This window comes from Indicator indicator, chromosome 30 (assembly GCF_027791375.1).
Source record: "Indicator indicator isolate 239-I01 chromosome 30, UM_Iind_1.1, whole genome shotgun sequence".
Lineage (NCBI taxonomy): Eukaryota > Metazoa > Chordata > Aves > Piciformes > Indicatoridae > Indicator > Indicator indicator.
The window spans coordinates 13245214-13256357 of record NC_072039.1 but is presented as its reverse complement, the minus strand read 5'-3'; positions in this window follow the sequence as shown (position 1 = coordinate 13256357).

The following is an 11144-nucleotide window of genomic DNA, read 5'->3' as shown; positions in this document are numbered from 1 at the left end:
TGATGGCAGCATCACCTGAAGGGGAGCAGTGGTGGCAAGAGAGCAGAGATCACTGTGCACCTCTCTCTCTTTGCAGAATCCATGCTGACCAACAAACCTGCACCCTCTTTCCTCTCCTCCTCTCCTAAAACAAGGATGCATTCCCTGTCACCACCCTATGCAGCCCCAGGGCCAGCAGAAGCAGCGTCCAGCTCATGGGATCATGGTGCCCTGCAGCCTGTCCTGGCTGCATCTGGTTGGGTGCTCTGCCTCTGGTGGGACACAGTGGTGTGGCTGGGTTAAACTCATGTTTGGCATCAGAGAGCCACTAAGGCACCCTGGGGGCCCTCCAACAGCCCTACCTTTGCAGGTACTTCCAGTGGGCTCCCACTGCACCCTGCCTGATGTGCTAGGACCATGCCAGGGCATCCTGCACCCTGAAGGCCCTGGGGAGGGTATTGTTGCTTGTCCTTCCTCACAGGCACCCTTGGACAGCTCCAAATTGAGGAGAGGAGGAGGGAAGGAGGGCTGGCAAGAGCCATGCCCAGTCCCTCAACAGGGGAGGAATGGTTATTTTGTAAGGATGTATTTTATTACAAAAATAAACCTTTAGTTTTTTTACTACAGCCCTGGCGGTGCCTGTGCTTGCCCCGGGCTGCAGGGCAGGATTTTTGGCACCCAGGGGTTTGTGCATGCAAAGGATTCCTGCAAATCAGGCTGCAGGTCAAAGCAGGCTCCACTGGGCTCTATCTTCCCATGCAGGGCCCCTGGGCCTCTGGCCACAAGCAGGGTTTCTTATCAGGGTTGTCACTTGGGCTTCCTCCCCAGGTGGGCTGGCAGACGCAGGGCTCTGGCGTGCTGCTGCCCAGCAGGAACGGCTGCCATGGGCCAGCTCTGCCTCCAGCTGTCCTCTCTGGCCAGTGTTTGCTGGTCAGGACTGACCCTCTGGGCCACAGCCTCACACACCAGATGTGGGCACCCAGGACCCAAGCTTTACCTCCCTGCCTGTGCTGCTGGACATCACGAGTGACACCCAAGCCCCAGGACACTGCAGGCAGCCCCTGCCCAGTTCAGTACTCCAGGACACAGCAGCACAGGCTTCCTGCAAAGCTTCTCTCTCTGAACATCATTTTGCACCTCCCAGAGGAAATTTTCCTTGGTGACATCAAAGCTGGATCCCAGCTGTCATAGGAGTATCAGTGAAGAAGCTGCTGGTGGTGGTGAGGAGCAGGAGCCAGAGCCTGCAGCATGGGCACCATGCTGGGCTTGATGGGACAAAAAGGCACAGGCCACAAAGAGCTGCAGGGGACACTGGGTCACAGGCTCAGCTAAGATCTCAAGTCATACAGTCCTGGGGGGCCATGATGTGCTCTCAGAAGGATGCCTCAGCTTTCACAGGATTTTTAGGGGCTTTTGGGGAGCTGGAGAACCTCCCCTTTGGGGACAGGCTGGGAGAGCTGGGACTGTTCAGCCTGAGAAAAGAAGGCTCCAGGGAGACCTCAGAGCAACCTTCCAGTACCTGAAGGGGCTCCAGGAGAGCTGGAGAGGGACTTTGGACAAGGGCTGGGAGTGCCAGGATGAGGGACAATGGCTTTGAGCTGGGAGAGGGGAGATTGAGACTGGAGATGCGGAAGAAATTGTTGAGAGTGAGGGTGGGGAGAGACTGGAACAGGTTGCCCAGGGAGGCTGTGGCTGACCCCACCCTGGAGGTGTTCAAAGCCAGGCTGGATGAGGCCTTGAGCCACCTGGGCTGGTGGGAGGTGTCCCTGCCCATGGCAGGGGGTTGGAACTGGATGAGCTTTAAGGTCCCTTCCAACCCAACCCATTCCGTGAATCTGTGACTTTTAAGATTATCCATTTGGCTCAACTTTTTTAGCCCTTCTCATGGAAATGGAGAATGATTTGGGTGGGAAGGGACCTTTCAAGCTCATCCAGTCCACCCCCCTGCACTCAGTGGGGACAGCCCCAACAAGAGCAGGTTGCTCACAGCCCCAAACAACCTGACCTGCAACGATGCCAGGGATGGACATCTGCCACCATCTCCCCTTGTCCTGTCACAACAGGCCCTGCTCCAAAGTCTGTCTCCAGCTTTCTGATCTCCCCTTGAAGCCCTGAAAGGCCACCAGAAGGTCTCCCTGGAGCCTTTTCTCCAGGCTGCCCAAGCCCAACTCTCTCAGCCTGGCTCCAGCAGAGGGCTTCCAGCCCTGCCAGCACTGCTGTGGCCTCCTCTGGCCCTGCTCCACCAGGTCCCTGTCTGTGCTGTGCTGAGGGCTCCAGAGCTGCCCCAGCACTGCAGGGCAGGTCTCAGCAGAGCACAGCAGAGGGGCAGAATCCCCTCCCTGCCCCTGCTGCCCACACTGCTGGGGATCAGCCCAGGGCAGGCTGGGGCTGGGCTCGCAGCACTTGGTGCTGGCTCCTGTCCAGCTTTGCACCCCCAGCACCCCCAAGTCCTTCTCCTCAGGGCTGCTCTCCAGCCCTTCATCCTCTGCCTGGAAGGATACCAGGGCTTGTCCTAGCCCAGGTACAGGACCTGGCATACACTTGCTGTCCTGCCTAGGAATGGTGCCAGGTGCTTATATTAAAGGTCCATGGAGGAGAGTAGGAGAAAGCTCCCTGGTGTCTGGAGGAGGTTGTCCCTTTGCTACAGGAGCTGAGGGCACAAGCTTGGTGGCCTCCCTATGCAGCATGTGTCCCCCCTCGAGCCCTCATCATCTAGTGCAACACTGCAGCTCTGCAGCATGCTGCAACCAGCAGAGGGGACTGCAAGACCATTTCACACAGCCATGCCTGGGAGAGGCAGTTGCCAAAGATTAGAGGTGGTGAAGCCCAGTGCCCAGGTAACCTTTTGCACCCACTTAAAGCAGGTCAAGCTGCAGTCACAACTTAAAATAACCAGGGGAAGGCTGCAGGGGGAGTAGGAGCTTGGTGCTGCCTGCTTAAGCTTTCAAGCTGCTTGGCATGCAAAGCCCCTGCTCTGTTCTAGGAAGTATTAGATGGCAGAATAGGACATTAGAAAATAAGCTGTTTGCAAATGAGCCCCTGGGAGCTGCTGCACAAAACCTCGGAGCTGGGATCCCCAAAAGTCCCAAGACTGCTGTCAAAATCATGGATTTGTTGTAACTCCCTTGCTTGTTAGGGTTTGGTGGTGTTTTGTTGTGGTGATCCTTTGCTCTGCTTTTCATTCAGCAGCTGTTTCTGCAGCAGCAGAATGAGACACTGCCATTCTTTCACAAAAGAAGCTTAAGCTCCCAGCCAGGGTCCATGGCTTTCATGGGGGTGCCATGCAGAGTACAGATGTGTGAGGGAAAATGGAGCAAGGGTCAGAGCCCCTATGTGGCATAAAAAGCGTGAGAAAGCTCATGGGAAGTGTTCTGCTCCCTCCTTTTGCCAGAGAGGCTGGAGCTGGTGCTCAGAGACCATAGATTCACAGAATGGTTTGGGTAGGAAGGGAACCACAAAGCTCATCCAGTTCCAACCCCCTGCCATGGGCAAGGACACCTCCCACCAGCCCAGGTTGCTCAAGGCCTCATCCAGCCTGGCCTTGACATCCACAACCTCTCTGGGCAACCTGTTCCAGTCTCTCCCCACCCTCACTCTCAACAATTTCTTTTCCCAGTCTCAGTCTCCCCTCTCCCGGCTCAAAGCCATTGTCCCACTCCCAGCCCTTGTCCAAAGTCCCTCCCCAGCTCTCCTGGAGCCCTTCAGGTCCTGGAAGGCTGCTCTGAGGTCCCCCTGGAGCCTTCTCTTCTCCAGGCTGAACAGACCCAAGTCTCTCAGCCTGTCCCCATAGCAGAGGTTCTCCAGCCCTCTGATCATCTTTGTGGCCTCCTCTGGACCCAATCCAGCAGCTCCACACCCTTGTGCTGAGCATGCAAAGCTGAACACAGTACTCCAAGTGGGGTCTCCCAAAAGTGGAATAGTGAGGCAGAATCCCCTGCCTTGCTGTGCTGCTTTGTGCTTCTTTTGATGCAGCCCAGGACTTGGTTCAATTTCTGAACATGGAGGCAGATGTAGGGAGCAGATTCTGCCCCTGACCTGTCCTTGTTGTCTCTGAAGGTTACCAGACTGGGCCTGGTACAAATGTATCTTCCCAACCCCTCAGCTGAGGGTACTCAGAAATCATTTGGCACAGATATTCTAGAAGAGCAATTGCAGAGAAATGTATTTGGCAGCAGTGCTGCTGGTAAGTGGTGCTGCAGGGATGAGGGACTCTGGTCCAGCTTCTGCAAGGCTGGCAACACTTCATCATCCTGCCTGTGCACACTCCCCAGCACAGGGAGGTCTCAGTTTGCACCCAGTGCTTCCAGACACTCCCAGCATGCAAACTGACAATGAGTAACACTGAAGGAAGAGCCAGCTCCTTCCCTCTGCCATCTCTCTACCTGGGAGCCCTCTCATTCCCTCTCTGGCACAGCAGACTCCCTTTTATTTCTAACCCAGTTGTCCACTCCCCAAATCGTTGGATTTTTCTCTAAGAAGGCAGCTGGCTGGCTGCAGTGATTCCTCTGTGCTGTGGAGCACATCTGCAGCTGGGTGAATCCTCTGGCTGCCACAAAGTGAAGGACTTGCAGGAATTTTTGTGTCCTTCCAGCTCTAAAGGCAGTGATTCCTTCTGACCTGGCTGGCCAAAGGACCCTCTGCCACCCAAGCACAGGGCATCAGCAGTGCAGTCTGCAGTGGTGCTCTAGTGACACCTTGGTACAGCTCCTCTGACCACTGCCCAGGTTGGTACAGCTCCTCTGACCACTGCTCAGGTTGGTACAGCTCCTCTGTACCACTGCCCAGGTTGGTACAGCTCCTCTGACCACTGCTCAGGTTGGTACAGCTCCTCTGACCACTGCCCAGGTTGGTACAGCTCCTCTGACCACTGCTCAGGTTGGTACAGCTCCTCTGTACCACTGCCCAGGTTGGTACAGCTCCTCAGCACTACTGCCCAGGTTGGTACAGCTCCTCTGCACCACTGCCCAGGTTGGTACAGCTCCTCTGCACTACTGCCAGCTTGTAATTCATTGCTCCATGCCATCCAGAGGAAGCTGGACAGGCTGCAGAGATGGCCCAACCCCACCTGATGAAGTTCAACAAGGCCAAGTGCAAAGTCCTACAGCTTGGTCAGGGCAATCCCAAGCACAAATCCAGGCTGGGTGAGCAGCCTGGAGAAGGCCTTGGGGGTGTCAGCTGGTCACAGTCTCCCCAGGCGTTAGCAATGGTCCCTGGCAGCCCAGCAGGCAGCTGTCTGCTAAGCTGCACCCAAAGCAGGGAGAGCAGCAGCACAGGCAGGGGATTCTGCCCCTCTGCTCTGTTCTCCTGAGAGTGCTGTGTCCAGCTCTGGTGCCCCCATCACAAGGACATGGAACCACTGGAGAGGGTCCAGAGGAGGCCACAGAGATGATCAGAGGGATGGAGAACCTCCCCTATGGAGACAGGCTGAGAAAGTTTGTGCCTGGAGAAGAGAAGGCTCCAGGGAGACCGTAGAGCACCCTTCCAGTACCTGAAGGGGCTCCAGGAGAGCTGGGGAGGGATTTTTAACAAAGTCTGGAAGTGCCAGGATGAGGGACAATGGCTTTGAGCTGGGAGAGGGGAGATTGAGACTGGAGATGAGGAAGAATTCTTGGCAGTGAGGGTGGGGAGACACTGGGTGAGGCTGCCCAGGGAGGCTGTGGCTGAGCAGCCTGGTCGAGTGGAAGGCATTCCTGCCATGGCAGCAGGGTTGGAACCAGATGATCTTTAAGATCCTTTCCAACCCAAACCATTCTGTGATCCTTTCCCATCCTTTGGTGAAGCTCCCTCTCCTTCCCTTAGTTCTTTCTAATCCCTTTATAGCCTTATTTTAGAACTTTAAAGTCAAAAGGGTCCCAATGGATGCTGAAGGAGGAGCAGTGCATTCAGCGCCTGGGCTGTGCTGCAGGAGGAATCAGGATCATTCCTATTAACATAGCTCTGCCTACCACTACCAAGCATGGATCCTGCTCAGCTTGCTGGCACCATAAAGAGATGTGGCCCAAGCTGTACTTAAGAGGAATGATGGCTTCAACTCATTTTTTAATCTAAACATACTTTTGAAATGTGGAGGGATCTGGGAAGCCTCCCTCTCATGACTGCAGCTCAGGGACAGGTTAAATAAACACCTGCCCTGTCCTTGCACCCAGGAAACATCATGTGAGAGGGAACAGCTACCAACCAGCTACACCCAAATGTTACTGAGCACAGGCAGCAAAGTCCTATTGGAAGGAGGTTAGAACTATCAGGAGAACATCAGAGATGGTGCTTGGGACTGTCTTTGCACTGGTCATTATCCTAGCATGGGGAAGCTGGAAGGGACCTCTGAAGCTCACCCAGGCCCCTGCTAAATCAGAGCACAGCAGCCTGCCCAGGATCACAATGGCCAGGAGGGTTTGGAACCTTTCCAGAGAAGGAGACTCCATAACCTCTCTGGGCAGCCTCGTGGGAAGAAGCTGCCCTGCAGTGCACTCAGCTGTGTCTGGTGCCAAGGGAAATGGACTTTGCTTGTGTTCTGGAAGGACCAGCAGCTTCAGGCTGAGTTTAGCTAACCAGATTATCTCATCAGGCCAGATGTGCACAGACTTTACCAGAGAGGATAGTTTCAGCCCCTGATGCTGCTGCTAAAGCTGTCCTTCAGGCCTCACTGATGATTTAAGCTGTCTGGTGCTGAGGGAGACAGGTCTTTAGGAGACAATCCTCAGCAATTTCCAAACCATTGGCATCAGAGCCAAACATGAATCAATCTAAATGACTTCTGAAACCCCTGAAAGGACTTCTCAGCAGTTGTCACAGCAAGAGGAGCAGAAGGCTCGAAGTCTGGCTCATTGCTCAAGGGAAGGCAAGTTGTCCCTGGTTGAGGAAGGCCCTGTGATGGACCTGAGAGCCCTTGTGAAACAGGTGAGTGGTTTGTCTCAAACAGGTGGTGAGCTCAGAGCACCTCTCGTGCCCAGGAGCCACAGGGCCCTGACCTCTCCCTCAGCAGAGCCACAGCCCTGGGTCCTGGGCACTTAAAGCTCAGCACCCAGGAAGGAGGTTGTTGGGGCTTTCCCTGCTCAGGGCTGAGAGGACACTTTGCTTCTGTTCATGGGCATGTCTTCCTCTTCCTGAGAGCGCACCATGGCTAAAGACAGCCCAGGAGCTCAGGCTGTTGCCTATCTTCAGCTGATATCTAATTGGTGATCATCAACATTGATCCAGAGATTCTGGAAGAAGGCAACAGCTCTGGAAGCAGGAAACAAGGTGATGAGGCTCTCTGCTGTCCTGTTATAGAATCACTTTGGTTGGAAGAGACCTTGAAGGGAGATAATCAAATCTCTCTGTTCACTTCACACTGCCAAGTCACCACTAAACCTCAGCACCACATCTCCATGGCTTTGAAACCCCTCCAGGCATGGGGACTCCACCACTGCCCTGGGCAGCCTATTCCAGGACTTGACAGTTTTTTAGGGAAGAAATTGTTCCTCATGTCCAACCTCCTGGTGTGGCTTGAGGACATTTCCTTTTGTCCTACTACTTGTTCCTAGAGAGAAGAGGCCAGCCCCCACCTGGCTCCAGCCTCCTTTCAGGGAGCTGTAGAGCAATGAGGTCTCCTCTCAGCCTCCTCTTCTCCAGGCTGCACTCTCTCAGCTGCTGCTCCCCAGCCCTGTTCTCCAGACCCTTGTTGACCTTCTCTGGACAAGCAAAGGAACCAGGGAACTTCTAGAGAAAGAGCAGCCAAATCCCTGCTCCTAAATGCCCTGGGGTTTAGACAAATGAAGCTTCACTGCCTTGAGCAGAGACCCAGAATGGGCTGGAAGGCAGAGGTCCCAGAAAACCTGGGCAACACGAGATGCTGGAAAGCTTTCCTGTGTTGAAATGATAGCCCAGCATTTCCTTGCTGTCTGCTTTCTGTCAGAAAGATTTTTCTGCATGGAAGGAGAAATGAGAAGGTATTTCCAGCTGCTGGTGGAGAAATGCTGTCCCAGCTGTCCTTCAGATACCAGAGGCCCTGGGTGCATCATTTGTTTCTGTTCTGGTTTCTTTGCTCTGGCTGCTGCAGATAGGAACTGTGTACCTGAGGTGTAAAACTGGACCAAATACCAGTTAAAGACAGGAAATCATGGAAACACTGCCAGGACTATTGACAAAACACATCCAAGGAGATGACAAACTGCCAGGAGTGAAGACTACAACACTGTTTGCTGGTCACCCTCAACTCTGGGAGGCTCTGCCCCCTGCTTCTTATCACACTACTGTTGACCAGCTCCACGAGCTCTTCTCTGCTCCAGTGCTTCCTGCTTATGGAGGATCTCCTCAGCTGGATTTTCTCTGGGAAGAGCTGACAGAACAATTCCTTCCAGCTTTCTAACAGGGACCATTTCACTGAATACAGCAACAATTAACAGCCAAGTTTAGAGCCACAGAAGCACAGAATGGTTTGGGTTGGAAGGGACCTTAAAGCTCATCCAGTTCCAACCCCCTGCCATGGGCAGGGACACCTCCCACCAGCCCAGCTTGCTCAAGGCCTCATCCAGCCTGGCCTTGAACACCTCCAGGGAGGGGGCAGCCACAGCCTCCCTGGGCAACCTGTTCCAGTCTCTCCCCACCTTCTCTCTCAAAAGTCTCAGTCTCCCCTCTCCCAGCTCTAAGCCATTGTCCCTCATCCTGTCACTCCCAGACTTTGTAAAAAAATCCCTCCCCAGCTCTCCTGGAGCCCCTTCAGGTACTGGAATGCTGCTCTATGGTCTCCCCGGAGCCTTCTCTTCTGCAGGCTGAACAGCCCCAAGTCTCCCAACCTGTCCCCATTGAGGAGGTTCTCCAGCCCTGTGATCATCTCTGTGGCCTCCTCTGGACCTTCTCCATCAGTTCCATGTCCTTCTTGTGCTGGTGGCGACAGAATTGGACACAGTGCTGCAGGTGGGGTCTGCTCTGTCCTGCTGCTCTCCCTTCTTTGGATGCAGCCCAGCACTCAGCTGCCTTCTGGGCTGCCATTGACCATTGCTGGCTCATAGGAAGATTTTCTTCCTTGCAAAATCAGGGGACAGAGAACACTGTGGTCATGTAATTGAATCCATTACTTCATTAGCCAATATAATTAACAGTAGGCAAATGAGGTCTCAAAGGTTTCAAGCACAAGTCAAAACATCTCAGCTGAAGGTTATTTTTGACTGAAGTTTGTCTGGATGGACCAACATTTTAAGTGGAAGTGACAAGGCATTAGCTCTGGATAAACCTGTTCCTCTGCAGATCGCTGCTCAGCTGCCTGTGACCAACCAGGGTGACAAAGCACATTTCTGCAGGCAACCAGAACTGGCTGCACACAGTGAATCACAGCAAGGTTTGCCTCTAGAGAAGTACCCACAGAATGAGTAAGTGACAGAGTTGGGGTTCTCCACAAGGCTCACAACACAGCTTCACTGTTTGCATCAGTGGTGTCCCTTCATTACCTTTCAATACTCCTCTATACACAGTGACAGCCCAAGCAAAGGCTTTTGGGATGGCAACCAAAGTTGGTAGCAAACCTCAAGTGGTTTTAATTAACATTGAGTTGTTCTGTGCCGTGAAAACTGTGGTAAGGAATTAATTTGTTTCCAAAGCAGAGGATTTTTTGAGATCCACTGGAAGTAGGCAACAAGCATTTCTGTCTGCCTGCTGTCACAGCGGGAAGGAGCAGCAGCCAGCACTGGGGTGAGTCAGGAATGTGGATTTAATCCAACTCTTGCTCTCCAGCCACAGCTGAGATCCCCTGGTGGGGATCCTGACAGCAAGTGGGGTCACAGCTCGCCTGGCTGGCATTCACTAGTCACTAACCCAACATCCTCACCAATCCCACAGCAAACACACTGGTGTGGGGCTGCAGTGGGAACTGGGGCATGGGCAACCCTGAGCCAAGTAGGTAAAAGAGAGCAGGGTAAAACTAAAAGGCAAAACACGAGTCATGAAACACAGAGGGCATTGGCTTGCAGGAATCCCTTGGCTGACAGCAGTGGAATTAGTTGATGTACAGCATTTCTCACCAATGCTGTAAGGCTTCACAAAATCCTTGTGCACATGACTACAGTTGACTGTCAATAATCTAGAGATGGAGCCTGGATGAGAGGACACTGGCCTCATGCATTGCGAGCAAGCTGGAGAAGCTGCTCTGGAGGTGCTGCTCACACCAGTGCCCCCATGGTGCTGCGGAACACGTGGGCACCATGCTGCAGCTCAGGGAAAACCACCACTGACAGCCCAACCACCCCTGCCCCAAGGATCAACCTGAGCCTGTGCCCCCTCCACTGGGATCCTCCACCACCTGTATCACATCATGTCCCTCACTCCCCATTCCTCTGCCTGGAACAGCATCCTGGGCCCAGCAGACCTTCTGCTGCCTGCCCTGTCAACACCATTTTGCTTGATTATATTGACAAAAATTCCCATGTTTTAACCCAAGATACTGCCCCCAGCCTTTGTGTACTTCTGGTTACAGAGAAACCCAGCATGCTGGGGTTGGAAGGGATCTCTGGGGATCATCCAGTCCAACCCCTGCTCCAGCAGGGCACCCACAGCAGCTTGCCCAGGATCACAATGCCCGGGGGGGGTTGGAAGCTCTCTACACAAGGACACTCCACAACTTCTCTGGGCAGCCTCCAGGCCTCCAGCACCCTCACAACAAACAACTTTCTCCTCCTCTTCACATGCAACCTCCTGAGTTCCACTTTGTGCCCCTTGCTGCCCCTTGGCCTGTCCCTGGGCACCACTGAGCAGAGTCTGGCCCCAGCCTCTTGCCCCCCACAGCTCCTTTAGCTCTTGCTGAGCATTGCTCAGCTCCCCTCTGGGGCTGCTCTTCTGCAGGCTCTCAGCCCCAGGGCTCTCAGCCTTTGCTCCTCACAGAGCTGCTCCAGGCCCCTCAGCAGCTTTGCAGCCTCCCCTGGACTCTCTCCAGCACTTCTCTGTCTCTTTTGAACTGGGGAGCCCAGACCTGGACGCAGCACTTCAGCTATGGTCTGACTAGGGCAGAGTAGTGGTGAAGGAGACCCTCCCTCACCTAGCTGGACACTCTTCTTCACGCCTCAAACCGCCACTGCCGCACACCCCGGGGCAGCGCAAGCAGCACCGGGCCAGGGTCGCTCCTCCCCTCACGGTCAAGGGCCGGGCAGGGACCAGTGGGCGCCGCGCGGGCCTGGGAGGTGCGGCCGCAACCAGCC